Source organism: Marmota flaviventris, chromosome 2 (genome assembly GCF_047511675.1).
Source record: "Marmota flaviventris isolate mMarFla1 chromosome 2, mMarFla1.hap1, whole genome shotgun sequence".
NCBI lineage: Eukaryota > Metazoa > Chordata > Mammalia > Rodentia > Sciuridae > Marmota > Marmota flaviventris.
Window position 1 is genome coordinate 29,158,084 of NC_092499.1, and position 7,851 is coordinate 29,165,934.

The following is a 7,851-nucleotide window of genomic DNA, read 5'->3' on the forward strand; positions in this document are numbered from 1 at the left end:
GTGCAAGGAACTAGGCAAATTTCTATATCCTTATCCCCCCGATTAATTTTTTTAAAAAATTCAATGTGGAGTTTCTTCAGACTTTTTTAAAAAATATTTTTATTTTTTAGTTGTAGTTGGACACAATACCTTCATTTATATATTTTTATGTGGTGCTGAGGATCGGATCCAGGGTCTTGCATGTGCTACACGAGTGCTCTACCGCTGAGCCACAACCCCAGCCCTCTTCAGACTTTTTTTTTTTTTCAATGGTGGAGCAGGGGTCTTGTTGTTATTCAGGCTGGTTTCAGACTCCTGGTGAAGTGACACCCCCCTCCACACCACCCCCTAGTTCAGTCTAGAGTAGCTAGTACTACAGGCGACTGTCACTGCACCCAATTCAAACTGACTCTTATTACAAAGGTCACCTTTATACCTGGTACCTTCCTCAAAAGAATGTTAATATGTAATGAAATAAGAATCTTAAGAATCAGAGACAGACCAACTCTTTTTTTTTTTTTTTCCCCCAAGCAGGAATCCTCAGTGTTTCCAACAGTGTTTCCTGTTTTAAGCATTTTCAGACAGTTCGTTTCACTTGAGGACTGTGCTGATGTTTACCTCCTCTTCATGTTGAGCTGAAATCTACCTATCTTTTTAGTGGTCTTCTTCCAAAGCCTTACAAACTCTTTGAAGACAACTCCTAAATTCTTTATGGTTTCTTCTTTAACATGTGACATGATGCCCAGATCCCCTACCATTTTTTGTCAAAGTAGGGTTCCTGACCAGTACCAAGTGTTCACATGACTGAAAGACTGTTACCTCCAGTAGAAACCAAGTTGTTCCCCCAAGAAGTAAGCTGTGTTCATTAGACTCCTGCCACCTGCCAGGTCCAGGAAGACGAGGCTCCCTGGTCTTCCTCACCTCAGGAGGGTCTCTGAAGCTTCTCATAGCAGTGGCCCTGTTTGTGAAGTGTGTTCCTTTGGTCACCTTGGATACCTTCAGAACTCGTGGGTAGATGCAGTCTCACTTCAGAAATCCATTTGCAAAAATTAACTGATTTGTCCATTTTAAGTGCAATTTGGGGTGAGAATCATTTCTTAGAAAAAAGATTTGAAAATGTACCGTTTGAACCTTTTACTAAGGAGTCCTACATACTAATATTGCTAGTTATATTTTATCTCTGTAAAAGGGTTAATATGTTTAAAATACCAAGGACACGCCCTGACACCTGGTGGATGTTGTGGCTAATTAACCATCATTGCTATACAAAGAACATCTTCTGAGAGTCATGGAGGTCCCTTCAAAGTGTCTCAAACTTCAACTTATTGCTTTTGTTTATTTGCACACTTTGGGAGAGTCCATGTTCTCCTTTGGGCAGCCTTTCCATGTGAAAAATGACCTTGTTCCTTCAGCCTCTGCCAGCAGTCACTCAGCTTTTCACTGCAGCTGTCATCTCTTATTCTGGGCACATATTTTCCCTAGATTTCGGGAAGGTTGTAACCTTATCACTTTACTCATCTTACAAATTTTTCACATTTCTCTGAAAAGCTTCCCTCCAGCAACAAACTTCCCATCCCTTCAAAAGTTAGTCCCAGTTAGGCCTGGTGACACACACCTGTTGAGAGCCACAGCGGCCCCAGCAACTTCTAGCTGATTGGCTCCTCTGCGGTGATGCTCATTGGGCTGTTTCCCCGCCCTTTCAGACTAGGAGCTGCTCACTGGGGGACTTTTTTTGGCTCCGCCCACACAACCCAGCCAATTGGCCTCAAGAGCAGAAGGAGTGGGGGAGGTTGAGAGGCTTGTGGGAAGCCAGTGGTGGCAGTTGGGCTCTGAAGGTTTTTCCTGAGGAGCTGTTTTTTTGGCGTGTGTGGTTCTAAAAATAAAGTTCGTTTCTTTTGACAAGTGGCTCCTGAATTGTGCCCAGCCAGACTGCGGCATTTGGTGGCTACCACAGGAACGACTGAGGGTAAGTGATAAGGTAAACTGCTCGCCCCTGAGGGCAGGGCGAGAGGATGGGTAGCCATTTTAAGATTCTTCTTTTGTTTTGCTTCACTTTTGTTTTCAGTTGCCTGTCCCTGGAGATGAGTGAGACGGAAGAAAAACCGCTCACATCTGAGGAAAAACTATTTGCGTCTGAGGAACAGATAGGGAGAAAGGACGGATGGACATTTGAGGAGGATAGAAAGGCTGATATAATGATTTTGTGTGGTTCCATTTTTATTTCATTCTGTCTTGGTTTTGTTTGGTGTTATCTTGTTGGGTTGTATTATAGTAGAAATAAGGGATCAGAAATTAGTAAAAAACAAACCGAAAGAGTGTTAAGTAAATTGTTAGAGGAAGGAGGCATCCCAGTAAAATCAAGAGCAGTCAGGGCATACGTTGATACAATACAAAAATGTAGCCCATGGCTCTTTAAGGAGGAGTTGTTAAATATATCACAATGGAACCATCATGGTGAAGATTTAAAAAGAATAGAAAAGAAAAGCCCAGGAACTCTGCCAGTTGGCACATTGACATTGTGGGCGTTGATATCTGGTTTGATTAGTCCAAAGCCTTCAGTTCAGACAAAGATAAAAGAAAGGAAAAAGATTAGAAAAACAAGAACAAGGTATAGCAGCACCAATACAAATAGATCAAGGAATGGACAGACATGGGTTGGATTTTCAGAAAGGGCCACTGAGACAATAAAAATTACTTGGAAATCAGAAAGACCAGTATGGGTTCCTCAGTGACCCCTGACTAAAGAAAAGATACAAGCAGCCCATGACCTGGTCAAACAACAATTAGCGGAAGGACATATACAAACCTTCTGTATCTCCCCATAATACTCCCATTTTTGTCATCAAAAAGAAATCTGGTAAATGGAGATTATTGCAAGATTTAAGAGCCATTAATAATGAGATGGTTATTATGGGATCTGCTCAATCGGGGATTCCTCAGTTGTCTGCTTTGCCAAAAACCTGGTATGTTTTAGTTATAGATATTAAAGATTGTTTTTTTTTCAATTCCAATTCATCCTGAGGATAGTCCACGTTTTGCATTTACTATCCCTGCACTAAATCATGAAGGTCCTGATCAGAGATATGAATGGAAAGTACTCCCTCAAGGGATGGCTAACAGCCCAACTATGTGTCAAATTTATGTTAACAAAGTAATCCAGCCACTTAGAAATCAAAATCCTGAACTACAAATATTTCACTATATGGATGATGTATTATTAGCACACAAAGATAAAAACACATTGCTAGAATGTTATGCCACACTTACAAACTTATTAAAAAATTATAATCTCGAGATAGCAATAGATAAAGTACAATTAAATTTTCCAATTAATTATTTAGGAGTTCTATTATCCTCAACCATGGTCCATCCACCAAAAATTCAAATACGAGTAGATCAACTCAAATCACTTAACGACTTTTAAAAGTTATTAGGAGACATAAATTGGATAAGGCCTTATCTAGGTATACCAACAGGAGAGTTGGGACCTTTATTTGATATCCTAAAAGGTCCATCAGATCCAAATTCACCCCGAATGTTAACACCTGAAGCAAGAAAGGCATTAAAAATCATTGAAACATATATGGAAAATATGCATTTGGATAGAATTGATATAAGTTTGCCTTTATTATTTATTGTACTACCAACAAAAAATATTCCTACAGGAGTATTTTGGCAAGAAGGTCCATTATTATGGATACATTTATCTTATTCTCCTAACACTATTCTTACTAGGTATCCTAGTAAGAATACTCAAAGGAATAAAAGCAGCAAAGGGAGTGTTTGGAATTTCTCCTAATAAAATTATTACTCCATATACTATGAATCAAATTGATGAGTTAGCTAATGAGTTAAATACTTGGGCAATAATCATGTGCAAATCTAATGTTTCATTTGATAACCACTTACCATCTAATCCTTTATTGTCTTTTTGGTCATTGCATCCTGTAATTTTTCCAAAAATGACAAGAAAAACACCTATCATGAATGCTCCAAATATATTCACTGATGGGTCAAATAATGGTACAGCAGCAATAGTTACACCTGATCAAACTTTTACATTTTTAGTACCCAAACAATCAGCTCAAAAGGTAGAGCTTAATGCAGTATTACAAGCTTTTGTGATGTTTAAAGATTCTGTATTTAATTTATTTTCCGATAGTCAGTATATAGTTAATGCTATAGTATCCCTTGAAGATGCTGGTAGGATTTCCCCTTCCTCTACTGTTTTCTCTTTGCTTTCCACTATACAAAGTCTAATCTGGGACAGAAAAGATCCATTCTTTATAGGACATATCAGGGCACATACAGGATTGCCTGGAGCCCTTAGTTTAGCAGATAAAACTACACATGACATACATATTTTCTCTACACTAGAAGAAGCTACAAATTTTCATAAAAAGTTCCATGTCAATGCTAATACTTTACAAAAGCGTTTTAAAATAACTAAGGAACAAGCTAGACAAATAATAAAACAATGTCAAAATTGTGTGACCTTTTTACCACAAGTTAATCTTGGAGTCAATCCTAGAGGATTGATACCTAACCATATTTGGCAGATGGATGTCACACACTTGCCAGAATTTGGAAAATTAAAATATTTGCATGTTATAGTTGATACTACTTCTGGATTTTTGATGGGCTCCCTTCATGCCGGAGAAAAAACTAAAGATGTTATAGCTCATTGCTTACAAAATTTTGCCACTGTGGGCATCCAAAACAGTTAAAAACAGATAATGCCCCTGGTTATACTTCTACCTCTTTTAAACAATTTTGCTCAACATTTGGCATTACTCATATAACAGGAATCCCATACAATCCACAGGGACAAGGCATAGTTGAAAGAGCTCATCAAACTATTAAAATGTACTTATTAAAGCAAAAAGAGGGAATTGGGAAGGGGTATATATTCCCCAAAGATAAACTTAAAATAACCCTTTTTACTCTAAACTTTTAAAATTTGGATTCATCAGGGCTTAGTGCTGCGGAAAGGCATATGTATCCAAAAAATGTACATAAGCCCAAGGTACTTTGGAAGGATATTCTAACAGGACAATGGAAAGGTCCTGACCAAGTAATTGCCTGGAGTCTCGGAGGTCTGTTTATGTGTTTCCACAGGGAGAACAGCAGCTGATTTGGATTCCAGAAAGATTAACTAAAGCGATTTCTACAGACCAAAAAGAAGATGATTTGGCTCAAATCCATAATAGCTGATATCCAGAACTCCAGTTTGGCTACCCTTACATCTGTGACAGAACCAGGATGCTTTTTTCAATATCTATTTTATTATTGCCCTTTCCCACATCATGAATTGATAACCACTTACCATCTAATGCTTTATTGTCTTTTTGGTCATCGCATCCTGTAATTTTTCCAAAAATGACAAGAAAAACACCTATCATGAATGCTCCAAATATATTCACTGATGGGTCAAATAATGGTACAGCAGCAATAGTTACACCTGATCAAACTATGAAGTTCTATTTTGTTTTTTGAGCTCATACAGACCTAGATTAATGTTTTGCTGATCAGTTCTATTTTTTGACTAGAGTTTTTAAACATTGCAGTGGAGATTTCACCTGTAAAAAGTTATAAGGCCTTTACTATTATGTGTTGTGTGCACACTTGTGTTTTATGTTGTATGTTTGTATGTACGTATGTCCATATATCATATATGATAAGCGCTCATGAAAAAATGGATCCAAATTTTTTTTTTATTCACGTGATTTAAATGGTTTAATTTAAATTGGGTAAAAAACTGTTGAGGATTGTTTTAATATGTGAACAAAAAAGGGGGTTAACAGATCTGTTTGTTTACTTTCACCTTTCCTTTTCATTATATTTAATAATTCTGTTCAAGATAATGTAAATTGTTCAGAAAATTGTTTTCTTTTAGTGCCTTCTGGAATGTTACATAATTTTTTCTTTAGCCATTATTGCCAGAATTCCTATCTTCATCCCAGTGCTGGTGAAGACAAAGATAAAACCAATCTACAGTTTCTGCAATAGCCATCACTGAACTGCTTGCAGAACTTGCCTGGACTATGTATCACTTGTATGCATTGTGAACTCACCTGTATGCATTGTGAACTATCTGTTGGTGCAGCGACTTGTGGTAAGTGTTGGGGTATTTTTGCTGATGATGTCATCAGTGGTACAATTTTTCCAAAAGGAGCCGTCAATTGGCTTGGTGTATCTTCCTCCCTTCTGCTTGTCATGATCGTTCAGCTAAAATTTGGGGGCCAACAGAGGTGAGGCAAAGAACCTCACCCCCCAGCTGGTACAAAGACCTATCCACAGGTGTGGCTGTGTACTGGATCGGTAGTCAGTGACGGGTAAGATCCAATTGCAATGGTACCAACCTAAGACAGGAGGCAGACGCCTTGAGGTCAGCTCATCTGATAATGGGTAAGGACCATATGTACTATTGGACAACCTAAGGCAGGCACGGTCCCTAAGCGACATGCTTGTTGTTTAAACAGAGAGGGGGAGATGTTGAGAGCCACTGCGGTCCTAGCAACTTCTAGCTGATTGGCTCCTCTGCAGTGATGCTCATTGGGCTGTTTCCCCACCCTTTCAGACTACAGAGCTGCTCATTGGGGGACTTTTTTTGGCTCCGCCCACGCAACCCAGCCAATCGGCCTCAAGAGCAGGAGGAGTGGGGGAGGTTGAGAGGCTTGTGGGAAGCCAGTGGTGGCAGTTGGGCTCTGAAGGTTTTTCCTGAGGAGCTGTTTTGTTTGGCGTGTGTGGTTCTAAAAATAAAGTTCGTTTCTTTTGACAAGTGGCTCCTGAATTGTGCCCAGCCAGACTGCGGCACACACCTTTAATCCCAGTGGTTCTGGAGGTTCAGGTAGGAAGATTGCAAGTTCACAGGCCAGCCCCAGCAACTAAGCAAGGCCCTAAGCAACTTAGTGAGACCCTGTCTCAAAAGAAAAAATAAAAAGGGCTAGGGATGTGGCTCAGTGGTTAAGTGCTCCTGGATTCAATCTCTAGTACCAAAAAAAAAGTTACTCCCAAGAATAGCTTAGACTTGTTCAAAAGGAGGCTCACTCTTCTTGTTTAATCTTCAAATCAGATTTTTAAAAAATATTTATTTTTTAGTTGTAGTTGGACACAATACTTTTATTTATTTATTTTTATGTGGTGCCGAGGATCAAACCCAGGGCCTCACAGGAGCTAGGAGAACGCTCTACTTCTGAGCCACAACCCCAGCCCTCAAATCAGATTTTCAGCAAGTTTTTTTTTGGTACTGGGAATTGAACTCAGGGTGCTCTAACAGATTTGCATCCCCATTCCTTTTTTTTTTTTTTTTTTAATTTTTAGTTGTAGAGGGACCCAATACCTTTATTATTTATTTTTATGTGGTGCTGAGGATCAAACTCACACGTGCTAGGCAAGCGCTTCACCATTGAGCTACAGTTCCAGACCACATTCCTTTTTATCTACTTTGAGGCAGTGTCTTTTAACTAACTTGCTTTGGACCTCTTAGTTGTTAAGGCTGATCTTGAACTTGTGACCCTTCTGCCTCATCCTCCCAAGTCGCTGGATTACTTACAGGTATGAACTATTGCACCTGGATGGACAAGAGGTTCTTTACAATGTATATATCTGACAGACCTAAAAATCTCTTCCAAAGATATCTCTGGCACTGTGGAGTGAGCTCTTCAAAATCCACAGTAAACCAGTCATAGTGATACATGCTTGTAATTCTAGCTATTCAGGAGGCTGACGTAGGAAGATCACAAGTTTGAGGCCAGCCTGAGCAATTTAGTAGACTCTGACTTAAGATAAAACTTAAAAGAGATAGGGGTATAGCTCAGTGGTAGAGCCCCTTGCCTACTAGCAAGGCTCTGGGTTCTGTCTCCAACACTG